At 44.7% G+C, this 18,956-nt stretch overlaps 1 long non-coding RNA gene across 1 annotated transcript in view; it reads left to right on the top strand.

Moving 5' to 3' along the window:
* Positions 1-18,956, top strand: part of LOC126198863 (uncharacterized) — a 54,408-nt gene that overhangs the window by 10,673 nt on the left and 24,779 nt on the right. The gene's annotated exons all lie outside the window — the stretch shown is intronic.

Genomic DNA, 18,956 nt, shown 5'->3' with positions numbered 1-18,956 from the left:
CAAATAGATGTACAAATTAATTTGTAATATGAATGTAAAATGACTCGTGCCACACATCATGATGATTTATCGTGCAAAATGATCCATGGAACATGAAAGCAACTAACTAACTAACACAGCTGATTGGAAATTTTTGGTCTGTGAAGCCTCAGTGAGGCACTTGGCATATTTGGAGAGGGAAGCCATGTCACTACAGATGGGATGACAATGGATGTCTAGGCTGTATGAGAGGGACTTCTTGTTATGGAATGGGTGGAAGCTGTCAAAGTGGAATTATTGCTGGTGGTTGCTGGGTTTGAAATGGACAAAGGTACTGATGTCATCTTTGAGGTGGCAGTCAACATTGAGGAAGATAAATAGTTGGCTTGAGGAAGATCAGGTGAAGCGAGCAAATAGGGGAGAAGGTGATGAGGTTCTGGAGAAATGTGCAAGAGTGTCCTCACCCTCATTCCAGATCATGAAGATGTCATCAGTGAATCTGGAACAGGGATTCCTCTAGATGGCCCATGAATAGGTTGGCATAGAATGGTGCTACAGTGGTGCCCACTGGTGTACTGTGGATTTGTCTGTAGGTGATGCCTCCAAAGGAGAAGAAATTGTGGGTGACCAGGAAGGATGTTGTAGGTTTGAAGTCAGTCAAGCATTGGGAAAGGTAGTGTTTAATAGCAGCAAGGCCATGGGCATTGAAGACATTACTATAGACAGAGGTGAAATTGGCAATGATGAGCAGGGCGTTGGGTGGTAAAGGAACGGGGATTTTGGAGAATCGGTGGAGGAAATGGTTCCTGCACTGCCACAGAGAGAATCTCTGCTCTTGTGGACCAACACCTTCAGCATACTATCCATTGAGCAAGATGATGCAGTGGTTAGCACACTGGACTCGCATTTGGGTGAATGATGGATCAAACCTGCATCTGGCCATCCGGATGTAGGTTTTCTGAGATTTTCCTACATTGCTTCAGGCAAATGCCGGGATGTTTCCTTTGAAAGGGCATGGTCGACTTCCTTCCTCATCCTTACCTAACCCGATGAGACCAATGACTTTGCTGTTTGGTCCCTCCCCCAAATCAGCCAAACAATGTACTACCCTTAACCCAGATTCCTATATAAAATACGCATTCTCCCTTAAAGGTATTTGTGGATAAAACAAGAGGAAATTTAGGTCCATCTTCGCATTTCACAAATACCTATGTAAGGGTTCAGAATTTAGTTTTAGTTTCCGGTGCTTATATCTCTAAAAGATTGGCATTACATATCAAGTGGAAAGTTGAAAATCCTATATATTCAAAACCAAAGTAAATAATACCTTATTCACCTTCTCTCCAACTTATTGGAATAATTGTATTCAGGCATATTAATTCTGTAGAGCTCTAATGTTTTTTTCAAACAGATTTTTAATTTGGGCAGTATATGGACATTTCATAGTTACCTCATCTAATTAAAGTTACATAAATTCTTAAGATGTATTATATAAAACCACAACTGGCTAGTGTAAGAAGAGAAGCAGTGTATTCTTTCCAAAGTATTGTTTTTATCCAAATATGCTTATGCTTATTATATTAAGTAATGTAGAAGTATAAAAGCAAAGCTCCGCATTCTGGCCCTGATGGGCTGATTGAGACCAACTGACCACCATGTCATCCTCTGCCAATGGCATCAGTAGATGTATGAAGGGGCATGGGGCCAGCACACAATTCCCTTGACCATTGTCGGCCTTCTTGACCTTGGAACCACTATTTCTCAAGCAAGCAGCTCCTCACTTGGCATCACATGCCTGAGTGCACTCCATTCCAGTCGCAAATGATGGACAAATTTCTGGCTGTACCAGAAAACAAACCCGAGTCCTCCACATTGCAGCCAGATATCCTGACCACTTAGCTACAGAGGTGAACAGTATAGAAGGTGCTCCTTAATTATCATTGTGGAAAGCTTAGCACTAGTCAGGCTTCAAATTTTGGAAAGATGACAGCAGTACAATGGTGTTGAATTAAAAGAAGCCCTGATACTACAAAATCTCAAAAGGGAGAACACTTTCCCTGCAACAATCAAAAAATTTATGATAGAAAAAGAATTTGTATAGTATGCAGAGTATATGAGCAGACAGTCAGCTGAAGTTACGTAGTCACCTTGTGACAAGAGAATTTTATTTGTCCTCGTAAGAAAAACTGGACTAACAGTTTTTGTATTATCTCACACATGTAAAATTAAGAATAACAGTATAGGTCATAAACATAGGCATCTGCAACAGTGAGGGGGGGTTTCAAGAGGGGACATTTCTCTGCTCCCCCTCCCCATTACCTGGATGTAGAGTTTTATTCATTAAAGGATTCTCATATACTAAACCTCTCATTTTGCCAATTGTAGCATTAAATTAGCTTAGTTGTGGTATGTCATTTCTTGAAAGTGACCAATTCATTTATATCAAAATGACAAAGCGATTTCACAGTTTTGCTCCTACCCCCAGCCACCATCCCTGCCACACGGGATACTTTCTGTGGATGCCTGTGGTCATATCATTTTATTTTTAAACACTCTGGTAAATGTTATCAGAACTTACATTACCAATATAAATTATGTATTGTATGTTGCCACACACAATCTGGAACAACAGCCATTCCGAGAGTACAGTTGTCAACAAGAATTAACACTTTACACTGAAAGCACATTTATGGACCACATACAAAAGTACACACAAATCATAACCACCTGCCTCAGCAGAGACGGCTCATTGTTATTCGTACAATGTTCTACCAGATTTCAATATTCCATTCTCAGAACTTTCCAGAAATTGATTGTGCACAGCACACAGGATTGATCCTGCTCCTTGCAAAACAGTAACCCATCATTTTGGAGTTTACAGTAGGTTGCTGGATCTGGATCTAGTCAGTAGTCCTTCATATAGCAATGCTGTTCCCTTGCATTCTGGTTGTGTCATATCTTCACCGTGATGATCAAAGAGAGGTAACTCTTTGAGGCTTTGTGATTGTCAGGAAGGTCTTCTTGTTCCTTGTATCAGAAACCCTTATTGTCGATCTGCACTTCAGACTTGTGAAAGACTTTCAAGTAAAAGATCTCTATGCTTTGTCTCCTTGATGAAGGATCACTGGCTTCAACTTCTTGGATGATGTCTGATAAGCTACACAGTATTCAGTGTGAATGAAAATAGCATTTAATATTTTTTCCTGATAGCCCACTCTTCTGTACAGAAATAAAAATCCTTACTAGATCACTGAGGCTGTAGCTTATAAGTCAGTGCATGGTTCTTCAGTTCTGATCGATGTAATTATCTTGAGTATTGTCAGGTTGAAATAGAAAGCAAGTATCTAATGTTGTTTCAGCATGTTGGAAAAAATGGCATGAAACCTATAGGGTCTTGCTTTGCTGTGTTATATGTGACTGTCATAACAGGCAGCATCATATCCATCTCTTTGTTCGATGTCATCATACATTGAGGGCATACCTAATAATGTCTTGTTAAAATATTTAATGTGGCCATTCATTTGTGACTGGTAGGTAGTTGTTGTCCTGTAAATGATGCTGCATTTTAAAATTACATCTGATGCCAATCTTGTTTGATTATTTTTTCATGATCAGGCATCATTACACTTGATGCTCCATGCTTCCTGGTGATGTCCAGAGCTTCAGCAGTCAGGGCAACTGTGGTGATACTGTTGCAGGTGAGGCTGTAAGTGCACACATCCATTTTATTCCCATTTTTTGATTTGGGAAACCTCCTTACAATTTCAGTTCCAACCAAATGAAATGGAGCACCTGCAGGAGATATTGTGATTTGATGTCCTAGGGGCAGGTGAGGCACATTCTTCCATCGTCAACATTCCCTACAGTAGGTTACATAATGTCTGACAGACTGTTAGTGGAGTATCTGCACTAGCAGAATAGAAATGCAGAATAAAGTCCGAAAACAATTTATTGGGCTCACCAAAACGAACCAATAATACAATCTTGAAAAGAACAACAGACTCGATCCCAACTGCAGATCATATAAAATTGCAAATAATAATAGAAAAGACCCGACTCTTCACGGGGAGAGATCACAATTCTACAATGTCAATATGTTTGTCGACTATACCAAGTCCATCTGCAAGAGATTGGCCATCTAGAAGAGGCATCTGGCCGTGGCTGCTGGGGTGGCAGCTCTGTATACTACCAAGCAATGCCGACCTCAGGGGACGCAGCATTCATTTGCTGGGTACGGGCTTGGCGAACCCGGGCTCCCCGAGCTGTGGACTGGTGTGCGCCGCCAATTCTCTGACACCGTAAGCTCTGGGCATGCTTCAGTGACCACCGTGTGGTGCAATGGTGGAACGTTGTGTGTCGCAGGGACCGGGGATCTTGGCTTGATTGCCTGGATCGCGATGATGGTACATATCTCTATAAACAACCCTTCAATCTTAAGGTGTGCTGCGTGCCGATAAGATGCATGGCTGTTGAGGTGGAACAGTCGCTAGCAGGTGACCTCTGAGGAACCTGCTGCACCTCAGTTGTATTAGGCTTACCCAGGCATGTGGGGCTCTGTCTGTGCGGACGTTTAGTTCCCTAGCTGCTAGTGGGATGCACATGGCAACCACGTATTTCCCTTCACCAACTTCACAATCAGTAAAGTGCATGATGGAGGCTAGTCCTCCAGATAAGCAGATAGTACAGAGTAAAAGGGCTCATGGAGTCATAAATGACAATGTTTTCATCTTGATTAAGAGGAAGGAGGGCTCATTTGAAAAAGTGTCTTCTTTCTACATACATAAAGGTTTAGAAGGACTCGCAGGTACACTGAAATCTATCAAATGCCTGAGGAATGGTACCCTGTTAGTTGAGACTACTAGGGCAAAGCAAGTGGAGCTGCTTCGAAAGTCAACCAAATTAGGTGAGTATGATATTACTGTCGAGTTGCACAATTCCCTCAACTCCAGTAAAGGCGTTGTCACCTGCCGTGATTTAATGGATATCGAGGTAGAAGAGCTGAAGCAAGAATGGGCAACACAGGGGATTGTAGACGTGGAACAACGGACACGTAGGAATAATGGAGTTGTTGAGAAATCTGCCACCTTCATTGTGACATTCAATTCGCCTGTCTTACCTGAATACGTTCTGGCTGGTTTCCTCCAACTTAGGGTTAGGCCTTATATACCTAACCCTATGCGCTGTTTCAAATGTCAGCGATTTAGCCATACGACAATGAGTTGTGTGGGTGAACCGACATGCGGTGTATGTGGCAAGGCAGCTCATGAAGCTGGGACCAACTTCACATCTCCAGCGCTGTGTATCAACTGCTCTGGGAGTCATCCCGTCTGGAGCAGAGACTGCCCCATCTTTGCGGAGGAAAGGAAAATTCAGAAGATCAAGGTGACAAAGAGGCTACCTTATGTGGAAGCCAAAAAAGAGTATAAGGCAACAAAATCCCCTGTCTTTGCCACATCCTATGCCTCCTTGGTGCACAATAGTGCGTCAAAAGTAGACGCTTTGACGCAGACCATGTCCAGCGTAGCAGTATCCTCCACCACTACCTGTACCTGCGTTTGTACCTGCCAGAGCACAACCGATAAAGATATAACTATTCAGGCTGCTCCGACTGCACCAAACGCTATTGCAGAGAAAGCTACAGTGAAGCCTTCGAAGGCCCTCCAGAAACAGAGTGCCTCTCCACTTCCCCCATCCCCTACTTCCACAAAGAAAACGGGACCAGGGAAAGGGGCACGAAGTTTGACGTCAAACCTGCCAAAGGCACCATCGGATGTCGCCATGGCATCCCTGACTGATGAGGAGGAAATCGTCATGGAGTTTGATACCTCTTCCCCAGAACCTGGCAGCCCCTCTGCTGCCACTCGCTCCACAAGTGCCTCACCAGCGCGGCGCAAAGATAGGGGGAAATCTAAACCGAAATGCTGATATGGCTCCCATACTTCAGTGGAATCTGAATGGAGTCAGACCTCGCTTTGATGAATTGCGGTTGTTAGTACAGGAAAACCCCTTTTGCATCTCTTTGCAAGAGACACATTTTAAAGAGACTGACCATGCCTGTACTTACAGGATATCACATGTACAGGAAAGATGACCTGACTGGTAATAGAGCGCAGGGTGGGGTGGCAGTATTCATTAAGGACACATTCCACTCTTCACCTGTGCCCTTAACCACAATGCTACAAGCGGTTGCAGCTCGGATCCTGGCCCAGGTTCATGTCACAGTGTGCTCCTTGTATTTACCACCCGCTGAGCTCATTGACAGTGAAGCCCTCGCACAGCTCATTGATCAGCTACCCCATCCCTTTCTCATTTTAGGAGATTTTAATGCTCATAATGCATTATGGGGTTCAAACAAAATCTGCCTCAGAGGCCAGATGATTGAGCAGTTGATCAGGACTTCCGACATCATACTACAGAACACAGGTCAGGCTACGCATTTTAGCACCGCTTCCAGTTCGTCCTCTGCCATAGACCTCTCTATTTGTTCGCCTGTGCTTGCGGACATTGCTCATTGGGTGGTAGACGACGACCTTCATGATAGCGACCATTATCCTATCTGGCTCCATCTGCCAGTTGAAATGGGTCGTGTCGAACAGCCATCAAAATGGTTGTTCCGGAAGGGAAACTGGACACTCTACAGGCAGTTGGCTGTTTTTGAACAGTGTGAAGGCGTCCAGGATTGGGTGGATCACATTACGGTGGTGATGTACCATGCCGCTGATGCATCCATACCAAAGTCAAAGGGAACACCTGTGACGCAGCCTGTCCCTTGGTGGAATGACAACTGTCGTACCGCAATCAGAGACAGAACGGCGGCTTTGAGAAGATTCCATCGGTGCCCCACTGATGCAAATCTGGCAACTTTCCGCATAGTACGGGCGCGGGCGAAGAGAATCGTTAGGGAGAGTAAACGGAGGTCTTGGCGTGAGTTCCTGAACTCCATCAATAGGTCCATATCTTCAAGCAAAGTATGGGAAGCCATTAGGAGGATCTCAAGGCGATACTCTCGACCGCCGATAGCAGCTATACGTGAGCGGGGATGTTTCCTAACATCTCCAAGAGACATCGCCCGCGCGTTGGCAGAATCATTTCAAACTATTACGGCCGATTCTAGCCAGGACCCAGAATTTCTTTGCTATTGGGGTACACAGGAGAGGGCTGGTTTTGATTTCCGTTCAAACAACACTGAGGAATACAACCAGCCTTTCTCTTTGTGGGAGTTGGACTCTGCACTATCAGTATCTCGGGATACTGCACCTGGTCCAGACCTGATATCGTATAGCATGCTGCAGCTGTTGGATCTGCGGTCAAAGGAAGTCCTCCTTCAACTTTTTAATGAAATTTGGAAGACAGGTGACTTTCCTAGTTCGTGGAAAGAATCGATTTTAATTCCACTTTTAAAACCAGGGAAGGATCGGAGCGAACCCAGTAGTTATCGTAGCGTTAGTCTCACGAGCTGCGTAGGAAAGATATTTGAGCGTATGGTCAATAGGCGCCTCGTGTGGGTTCTTGAATCCAGATTCTTACTTACCCGCTGCCAGTGTGGGTTCAGGAGGTATCATTCCACCCTAGATAACCTGATCCTACTCGAAACAGCGATACAAGATGCTTTCCTACGTAAACAACACCTTATCGGGGTTTTCTTTGACCTGGAGAAGGTGTACGATACTACCTGGAGGCATAACATTTTGCAGCAGCTTTATGAGTGGGGTTTCCGTAGGCGTTTACCCACAGAGAGGGGAAGAAAACCAATGTGCACTCCGTGTGCATACCGGAGGGAGTCATTCCAGATGTGGAAAGGGTCCTTCCGGATGCCATGAAGGGTACAGGGTGCACCCATCTGCAGGTGGTCACTCATGTCAGCACCAATGATGTGTGTCGCTATGGATCGGAAGAAATCCTCTCTGGCTTCTGGCGGCTATCTGATTTGGTGAAGACTGCCAGTCTCGCTAGCGGGATGAAAGCAGAGCTCACCATCTGCAGCATCGTCGGCAGGACTGACTGCGGACCTTTGATACAGAGCCGAGTGGAGGGTCTGAATCAGAGGCTGAGACGGTTCTGCGACCGTGTGGGCTGCAGATTCCTCGAATTGCGCCATAGGGTGGTGGGGTTTCGGGTTCTGCTGGATAGGTCAGGAGTCCACTACACGCAACAAGTGGCTACACGGGTAGCAGGGGTTGTGTGACGTGGGCTGGGCGGTTTTTTAGTTTAGATGGCCTTGGGCAAGTACAGAAAGGGCAACAGCCTCAACGGGTGCGGGGCAAAGTCAGGACATGCGGGGACCAAGCAGCAATCGGTATTGTAATTGTCAACTGTCGAAGCTGCGTTGGTAAAGTACCGGAACTTCAAGTGCTGATAGAAAGCACCGAAGCTGAAATCATTATAGGTACAGAAAGTTGGCTGAAGCCAGAGATAAATTCTGCCGAAATTTTTACAAAGGTACAGACGGTGTTTAGAAAGGATAGATTGCATGCAACCGGTGGTGGAGTGTTCGTCGCTGTTAGCAGTAGTTTATCCTGTAGTGAAGTAGAAGTGGATAGTTCCTGTGAATTATTATGGGTGGAGGTTACACTCAACAACTGAGCTAGGTTAATAATTGGCTCCTTTTACCGACCTCCCGACTCAGCAGCATTAGTGGCAGAACAACTGAGAGAAAATTTGGAATACATTTCACATAAATTTTCTCAGCATGTTATAGTCTTAGGTGGAGATTTCAATTTACCAGATATAGACTGGGACACTCAGATGTTTAAGACGGGTGGTAGGGACAGAGCATCGAGTGACATTATACTGAGTGCACTATCCGAAAATTACCTCGAGCAATTAAACAGAGAACCGACTCGTGGAGATAACATCTTGGACCTACTGATAACAAACAGACCCGAACTTTTCGACTCTGTATGTGCAGAACACGGAATCAGTGATCATAAGGCCATTGCAGCATCCCTGAATATGAAAGTTAATAGGAATATAAAAAAAGGGAGGAAGGTTTATCTGTTTAGCAAGAGTAATAGAAGGCAGATTTCAGACTACCTAACAGATCAAAACGAAAATTTCTGTTCCGGCACTGACAATGTTGAGTGTTTATGGAAAAAGTTCAAGGCAATCGTAAAATGCGTTTTAGACAGGTACGTGCCGAGTAAAACTGTGAGGGACGGGAAAAACCCACCGTGGTACAACAACAAAGTTAGGAAACTACTGCGAAAGCAAAGAGAGCTCCACTCCAAGTTTAAACGCAGCCAAAACCTCTCAGACAAACAGAAGCTAAACGATGTCAAAGTTAGCATAAGGAGGGCTATGCGTGAAGCGTTCAGTGAATTCGAAAGTAAAATTCTATGTACCGACTTGACAGAAAATCCTAGGAAGTTCTGGTCTTACGTTAAATCAGTAAGTGGCTCGAAACAGCATATCCAGACACTCCGGGATGATGATGGCATTGAAACAGAGGATGACATGCGTAAAGCTGAAATACTAAACACCTTTTTCCAAAGCTGTTTCACAGAGGAAGACCGCACTGCAGTTCCTTCTCTAAATCCTCGCACAAACGAAAAAATGGCTGACATCGAAATAAGTGTCCAAGGAATAGAAAAGCAACTGGAATCACTCAACAGAGGAAAGTCCACTGGACCTGACGGGATACCAATTCGATTCTACACAGAGTACGCGAAAGAACTTGCCCCCCTTCTAACAGCCATGTACCGCAAGTCTCTAGAGGAACGGAAGGTTCCAAATGATTGGAAAAGAGCATAGGTAGTCCCAGTCTTCAAGAAGGGTCGTCGAGCAAATGCGCAAAACTATAGACCTATATCTCTGACGTCGATCTGTTGTAGAATTTTAGAACATGTTTTTTGCTCGCGTATCATGTCGTTTTTGGAAACCCAGAATCTACTAAGTAGGAATCAACATGGATTCCGGAAACAGCGATCGTGTGAGACCCAACTCGCTTTATTTGTTTATGAGACCCAGAAAATATTAGATACAGGCTCCCAGGTAGATGCTATTTTTCTTGACTTCCGGAAGGCGTTCGATTCAGTTCCGCACTGTCGCCTGATAAACAAAGTAAGAGCCTACGGAATATCAGACCAGCTGTGTGGCTGGATTGAAGAGTTTTTAGCAAACAGAACACAGCATGTTGTCATCAATGGAGAGACGTCTACAGACGTTAAAGTAACCTCTGGCATGCCACAGGGGAGTGTTATGGGACCATTGCTTTTCACAATATATATAAATGACCTAGTAGATAGTGTCGGAAGTTCCATGCGGCTTTTCGCGGATGATGCTGTAGTATACAGAGAAGTTGCAGCATTAGAAAATTGTAGCGAAATGCAGGAAGATCTGCAGCGGATAGTCACTTGGTGCAGGGAGTGGCAACTGTCCCTTAACATAGACAAATGTAATGTATTGCGAATACATAGAAAGAAGGATCCTTTATTGTATGATTATATGATAGCGGAACAAACACTGGTAGCAGTTACTTCTGTAAAATATCTGGGAGTATGCGTGCGGAACGATTTGAAGTGGAATGATCATATAAAATTAATTGTTGGTAAGGCGGGTACCAGGTTGAGATTCATTGGGAGAGTGCTTAGAAAATGTAGTCCATCAACAAAGGAGGCGGCTTACAAAACACTCGTTCGACCTATACTTGAGTATTGCTCATCAGTGTGGGATCCGTACCAAATCGGGTTGACGGAGGGGAGAGAGAAGATCCAAAGAAGAGCGGCGCGTTTCGTCACAGGGTTATTTGGTAACCGTGATAGCGTTACGGAGATGTTTAATAAACTCAAGTGGCAGACTCTGCAAGAGAGGCGCTCTGCATCGCGGTGTAGCTTGCTCGCCAGGTTTCGAGAGGGTGCGTTTCTGGATGAGGTATTGAATATATTGCTTCCTCCTACTTATACCTCCCGAGGAGATCACGAATGTAAAATTAGAGAGATTAGAGCACGCACGGAGGGTTTCAGCCAGTCGTTCTTCCCGTGAACCATATGCGACTGGAGCAGGAAAGGGAGGTAATGACAGTGGCACGTAAAGTGCCCTCCGCCACACACCGTCGGGTGGCTTGCGGAGTATAAATGTAGATGTAGATGTAGATGTAGTCATCAGATCCTTTCTGTCGGACAGGTATTTTAGGTATAAGGTTGGTAATGTCCTGTCTGACCGTTTTAAGCAGGAGAACGGTGTCCCTCAAGGAAGTGTCGTCAGTGTGACAGCTTTCGCAATTGCCATCAATAGTATTGCGTCCACAATACGATGGCCCGTGCGTCCACAATACGACGGCCTGTGCAGTGCTCCTTGTTTGTGGACGATTTCTCCATTTTCTGTGCGTCTTCCTACCTCACCGCTGCTACATGCCAATTACAGCTGACAATCCTGCAATTGGAGGCATGGTCTAAGACCACAGGCTTTAAATTCTCTTTGGACAAGACTGTTTGTGTAGATTTTAACCGTTCCCTTTCTCTTTTTAATCTCCCTGTTTTAAAACTAGGAGACACTGTTCTCACCTTTATGGAAAAGGAGAAATATCTCGTGCTTATTTTTGATGAGAAGCTCACATAGTTGCCACACCTAAAGGATCTAAAAGTCCGCTGTTTCAAGGCTTTAAATGTCCTTAAATGCGTCAGTCATAGATCCTGGGGCGCTGACAGGGCATGTCTGCTCCAACTTTATAAGGCCTTTGTGTGACCTCAGCTGTAATATGGATGTCAAGCTTATGGATCTGCAAGACCTTCGTACCTCAAAATGTTGGATGTGATTCACCATGAGGGTATTAGGCTTTCAACGGGTGCTTATCGCACGAGTCCAGTTGCTAGTCTATGTGTCGAGGCTGGAGAGCCTCCGCTGTCCATTCGGCGTCTTCTCCTCGTGGTTCGGCAAGCATACAGGGCCAAGTCCACTCCTCTTCGTTGGCGTCCAACACCTTTTCCCAGCCGGCACTGGAACGTCTCTTCCGCCACCGTCCGAAGGCAACAAAGCCGTTTGGCATCCGTGCAAAGGAGAGTCTCGAGTCAGTACACCTGGAGGGCATTAAGGTCCTCCGCCAGGGATGGAGTAGGGCATCTCCCTGGCTACTACAAAAGCCAAGATTACTTCTTGATCTGGCTGCTTACAAGAAGTATTGCACCCCGGACCACCTTTTAATAATTAAACTTACTGAGATTTTAGACCGCCATTCAAATTTTATTACTGTTTACACGGATTGGTTTAAACAGGGGGATTTTATGGGCTGCTCTGCTGTGTTTCCCTATACTGTCCGTAGGATAGGGCTCCCAGAGCAGTTCTCAGTTTACTATGCAGAACTGTTTGCCATTCTGCAAGCATTAGAGCATATGCGCCGACATCATGGCACGAAATTCATCATCTGCTCCGATTCCCAAAGTGCTCTTCATGCTCTTGAACAGATGTACCCAACAGATTGGATGGTGCAAGAAGTGCAGGACACACTCCTGCTCTTGCAAAAGCAGGGTAGTAATTTTCTGCTGGGTTCCAGGGCACATAGGGATTCCTGGAAATGAACTTGCAGATGCGGCTGCCAAGGAGGCTTGCTCCATCCCACCTCCTACTCACTGTGCCGTCCGCCTGCAGGCAATAACATCATTCATGACTCGGGAGGTCATGCGTTGGTGGGAGGCTCAGTGGCTGGAAGTGAGGGATAATAAGTTGCGAGGGGTGAAGGATTCTGTCCGACCGTGGCTCACCTCCTTCCGACAATGGCGAGCTGAGGAAGTAGCCCTTACACGGCTTAGAATAGGAGATTGTCCGTTGACACATGGTTTTCTGTTATGTCGTGAGGAGCCACCAACGTGTCAGACATGTGAGACACAGCTGTCGATACGACATATTTTAACTGAGTGTGTTTTATATGCGGGTTTGAGGGAAGATTTAAGTTTCCCACCAGACCTGTCCTCTCTTTTAACTAATAATGAGGCGAGTGTCGCTAGGGTTTTACGTTTTTGTGTGATGTCTGGACTTCTTCCCAAAATATTGGGATTGAGGTCTTAATGTGCTGTACAGTGGTTTGGTCACCCATTATTTGTAAGTGGTCACTCAGCCACCGTTAATTGTTTTTACCTGTTTTGTACTGCTATTTTATTTTTAGTTTTATCTACCTGTTTGATGTGCTATGTCCAATCTTGCAATTTGAACATTTCCAATTCTCGCCAAGATCGGCTCTGAATTGATCTTTGTTTAATAGATCTTGGCTGCACTCGTCAACATTTCTTTTGGGAATGGGCACTGATAACCTCGCTGTTGTGCGCCCTAAAACACTAATCATCATCATCATCACCAAGCAATGCGTTGAACTGAACTGCCCTTTTCTGGCAGTGCACCACTCTATAAAGCCCGTTTGGCACATGTATCTGCCAGAACTATTTGGATCATGTGCCTGGTGTATTGAAGTAATTCCTGGGCTAGCTGCTACCTCTGGTGAAGCAGTTCTGCAGGCCCTGTGAACGAGTAGCGGTCCCTGGCGGCCGTTGGTGGAGACCTGGTGTTGTGTTGTGTTGTGGCCGCCAGAAAATATTTGTGTTAACAACACAGACAACGTAGGCTTTTGTGGTGAATATATGCCCTGTGATGCAGGCATCCCTTATTGGTTGGATGTTAAGTGGCAGAGGACATGTCTGGGAAGTCATACAGAAGCTGCTGCAAGTGATTGTGTGCCAACAACGACTGGACGCCGGGCTCGAGTCATGTATCTCATGGCCCAGTAAAGGAAAAAGATCCATTCCCATATAAGTTGGTGGCCTTGGGGGAGGCAAGGACCACAACCCAGGCCGTGACACCGTGAGGGAGGTACTGGGCTTGAGCCAAGAACCACCCCTGTATGTGGATGATGTAATTGCTGTAGCTCTTCAGGGAAGTATGGAATGGATGAAGCAGCAGTGAAACCAACTAACAGTGGGAATCCCCATCGGTGATGGTGACGAAGGACCCCGTATCCACTTGAAAACGGAGAGGAGTGCCTTCCAGTCACACAGTCAGAGTGATAGCTGCTGTCATGTGCAGAAAAACCATCTGCATGAAGGAAATCAGTGGCAGCAGGTCCCTCTCATCCACCATGGAGTTGGAGGCATCAAAAATAGTGTGGTCCACAGACATCAACGATGATGACCGACAGACCTTGGCTTTGTGACCCTGCTTTCTGCTGGCCGAACAGGTCACCCTTTGGAAGTGGCAATCTTGCTTCTGATGTGTGACAAAGCATTGACTGCAGAAGAGCAACCATTGTCGCTGCTGCCGCTGCGGCCACCATTGGCGCAGGTGAGGACCGGCGCCTGGTCCTGGAGGGTGGGTTCGGCCGCAGGAGGGGGCCCCTGGCACTGCTGCAGCAGCTGCGGTGATGGGAACTGGTATCGCGGGGGGCAGACAGCAAAGACCTGTGCCAAGGACTTCAGTGTGGAAGCAGAGCGAAAGAACTGCTCATGAGTGCGGATAATGGATAAACACATGTGTAAAGAGGTATCTTTCATCTTCAGAAGATCAGTCTGTAAGGTATCAACTGGGCAATGGACAAGAGTCATATCACGAATGAGTGCCAAACCATAAGACTGCTTGCAACGGGGGTTGCCACAGAAAAATTGACAGTCACAGCAGAGACCTAGCAGCATAGCAATCTATTCCCTGTAGGACTGTGCGAGAAGCTTCTGACAACAGAAGAACTTGTGACGTGTTGCCGCCATGTGGACCTCAGAGTCAAAATAACCCAATAGGCTAAAAGTCAACGCCTAGTAGGGGAGGGCATGAGGTTCTGCATCGGGATGCAACTGTTGCAGAAGGTGGTAAACTTCCGTGCCCACATAGGCGAGAAAAAATGCACATTGCTGAACGTCACTAGTAACATCACGAGCAATAAATTGTTCCTCCAGATGAGCCACGTAGTTGCCCCAAGGCTCAAAGGATTTGACAAACTTGGGAAATGCAGGGGGTACGGCACAGAGCCCCAGAAGCAGGGAAGCTGGTTGGGACCCCTGCATAGACACCCCAAAGGGGGATGGGGGTAAGGGGTGGATATCGCCTGTAATCGCTGAATAATGAGCTCATTTGTTTGTTGCATACTTTCCAACAGCACTGTGACTCGCACTGAAGGTTCATCAATAACTGGAATACCATCTACCACAGTTGACAACAACCAAGCAAATGCCGGAAACTCTTAAACCATCTCGTCACCGCTTATGTATCCGTGCTAGCTGAATAGAAATGCCGAATACTCAAGTCTGAAAGCAATTTATTGGGCTCACCAAAATGAACTATAATACAATCACCAAAAGAACAACAGATTCGATCCCAACTGCAGATCATATAAAATAACAAATAATAATAGAAAAGACCCAACCCTTTGTGGAGAGAGATCACAATAAAACAATTCTACAATGTCAAGATGTTTGTCGACTATACCAAATCCATCTGCAAGAGATCACCCAGCTAGAAGAGGCGTCTGTCCATGGCTACCAGGGTTCCAGCTCTGTATACTTCCAAGCGGTGTGTCGAAGTGCCCTTTGCTGGCAGTATGCCACTCTATAAAGTCCGTTTGGCGGACATATCTGCCGGAACTATTTGCGGTCACATGCCTGGTGTATCAAAGTAGTTTTTGGGCTAGCTGCGACCTCTGGTGAAGCTGTTCTGCAGGCTCCATGAATAGGCAGTGGTCCCTGGTGGAGACCTGGTGTGGTGTGGTTTGTGTGTTGTGTTGTGTTGTGGCCACCGGTAAATATTTGTGTTGACAACAGAGACGACATAGGTTTTTGTGGTGAATACATGCCCTGTGATGCAGGCTTCCCGTGTTGGTTGGACGTGAAGTGGGATGCTGATGCATTAGGCGCTACGGTGTATGAAATGGACGGCCACAGCAGTTAAAGACCTGGCATTTGATAACTGCTTCTGAATCCAACAAGGATATTCACAATTTCCAGTTGACGTACTGTCAGAGCAGCATACTTCAGGATGATTGCCTATAAATGAGCTGGGATGACACACAATCTACCCCATTTTCTTTTATACAGTGTTCCATCTGTTAGTCTGAATTATCTTTTGACAGCTTCTTCTTTCTCTAAGGTGTCTGTGGTCTTCATTTATTCTGTAGCTTCCCTTTGTTTGGCTGTAATGTTTGTCAGTGCAATGATAAGGATTTCATCAGCACCGTAATGTTTCTCCTGTGGATTCTGTGAAAGGCAGTTTCACTGTCAGGGAAGATGTCAGCACCTCCTTAAGGATACAGAAATCTCTTTCTTGTAGTTTGCTGCAAGAAAATTAGGTGTCTGCATACAGCAGTTCTTGTCAAGGCTGTGCTTGGAAACAGAAATCCTTTTGTGAAATTTCTGTAGCAGGAGCACATTCTGAGGAAGATTCTCGTATCACAGAAAGTTTGTTGTGGCTCTTCCTTTTTCTGGACCAGGACAGACTCCATTTGCATTAACTAGATCTATGTGTCTTGGGGAACAGAGATGTTTTGTAAGATTCTGGCTAAAGCCTGTGTTGTAGATAAATTTCACCACCGTTATCAGGTGTTTTAGATGCTCTACAAATTTCTTCACTAAAACAACAATGTCATTCAGGTAGCAAAGGCATGTCATCCATTCAAGACATCAAATTAGGTTGTCGATTGTACATTCAAAGGTGACTGGAACAATGCACAGACCAAGTGGCATAATTTTGAACTTAAAGAGACCATCAGATATTATGAAAGCAGTCTTTTCCAGTCAGTCTTCAAGCTTGTTCTGCCAGCAGGTAGTTTGCATACACATAGTGAAGAAAATCTTCACTCCCTTCAAACCACCCAATGTGGCATTAATTAATGGCAATGGGTATATACACTTTACATTGATTCTATTCAGATGTCAGTAATGGACCCAGAAACTCCAAGTGCCATCTTTCTTCTAGGTGGTGATTTTCTCAAGAATGAACTATGTCATTCCACAGCATCTATTTCATCTGAATTATCTGTTATACAGTTGGAGTTTCCCCGTGTGAGCATTGATCTATACAGGAATGACCCCTAGTGTTGATAGGTGTTACACATTAGGTTGTTTCTGTCTTGACTCCCAATCTGAATGCACCTAAAATTTGACAAAGAATGACGAACACCTACCTGTGTTGCTCCTTTATCAAACCTGGGCCTATTGGTGGCTGGATAGCAGATTCGTCTGGTGGTTACTCAGTAATGGTAGCATAGTACAATTCTCCATTGTTGGCATTGGCATGACTCTCTTAGTCTGGTTTAGCTGTTCCTATATACATATCCTTACTGATATGTTGTGGCTGTTAAAGGCAGTTTGTGTGCCAAGCTTCGTCCACTTGTGGGTGGCTATGATCATCACTGATATAAAGGTTTCTTTTGTGAGGCTGACTAGAGGCTTCACAGTTTAATTGAATGTCCAGACTGCTGAACAGAATTCCTCTCATTTATGACAGTGAGAGTGTGTCTTCAATGGTAGAAAGTCACCCAAAGCAATTGCATTTGCATGGACTTCTTGGAGTAGCTCTGTCAATTTGTGCTCTACTCTTCCACACTCAGTACTGCATTGATGCTATGATGGATGAAGCAAGAAGAACGGAAAAAAACAGACTTGCATGGGCAATGAGAGCATTTGTAGGCAAAAGGAGTTTGCTATTATCAAACACGAACCTTAATTTAAGGAATAAATTTCTGAGAATGTACATTCAAAGCACAGGATTGCATGGAAGTGAATCATGGATATGGAAAAACTGTCACTGGAACTGAAGCATTTGAGACGTGGTGCTGTAAAAGTATGATTAAATTTATGTGGACCTCTAAGATAAGATGTGAAGAGGTTCTCTGTGGACTCGTCATGAAAAGGAGCATGTGGAAGACCCTGGCAGCAAGTACAAGATAACAGGAAAAATGTTAGGACATCAGGAAATAGCTTTTGTGATATCAAAGGGAGCTGTAGAGGGTAAAAGCCATAGGGGAACACAGAGATTGGAATACATCCAATAAATAATTAAGGCCATTTTGTGTAAATACTACTTTGAGATGATGAAGTTGTCACAAGGAAAATGTTTAAACAGTAGTGTGAGGTCCTGACATTTTCTTGTAACTGCCGTTAGAATAACATTCAGAAATCTGTAAAACTTCTTTTTGATGTGCTATTTTTCTGGTGCAGTACCTATTTCTGGAAACACACGATGAAGTCCTCTGATACAACAACATCCTTCAAAATAAGTGCTTAACAGAGGCCTTTTGCTATGCCAGCCATTAAATGTGAAACCTTGTATGCTTCCATTACATTTAAATTCACTCTGTGACAAAGCATCAGAGGATTCTGTATATATGATTGTGTTATCTTTCCCTGGTGCTGGACTCTGTTCTTCAGTTCTTCTTTTACTGTGTGAATCTGTTGTTGGTTGTTACCAACTGTTTTCTAATTTACACCTGAAATTTGTCCCAGATCTTATGCTTTCTATTGTGGTTTTCAAACCACTGCTGGCTGTGCCATCAAAGTAAAAGTAGACATTGGCAAGACACATCATATCATTCCACCTGTTAGGTGGATTCTGACTGTCATCTTGAGAAAACACTGCTTGATGCCTGATGTGCATTTTAATTCATCAATGTTTTTGTATTTGTTGGTTCCTTGACAATACAGGTCATAGGAGGAATGTATTGTTTGTACTCTGGCTCACGAATGTAGTAGCTTGTGCATAGTTTTATGAATCACAGTGATGTTTGTGTCCAAGATACCTGGTGTCTCTAACAAACTGTATCATGCAGAATGTAGAATCAAATACCTGTTATGAGAGAAGAGCAAGGTGATTGACAAAAACTAATACATCACATAGAGAGCACTTTTACTGACTACCTGTGAAAGTTCAGTTGGAGTTGAGCTGCCTATTTAAACATTCATAGAATAGTCTACCAAGTTCCAAAATTCTATACATAAGTAATACCCAGAACCTTCCAAAAACTACAGATGTTAAATAATGAGAGGAGGTGGCGATCAAACTGGTGACCCAGCAGC

Source organism: Schistocerca nitens, chromosome 1, assembly GCF_023898315.1.
Source record: "Schistocerca nitens isolate TAMUIC-IGC-003100 chromosome 1, iqSchNite1.1, whole genome shotgun sequence".
Lineage (NCBI taxonomy): Eukaryota > Metazoa > Arthropoda > Insecta > Orthoptera > Acrididae > Schistocerca > Schistocerca nitens.
Note: the sequence above shows the minus strand (reverse complement) of the source record. Positions and strands in the feature narration are given on the sequence as shown.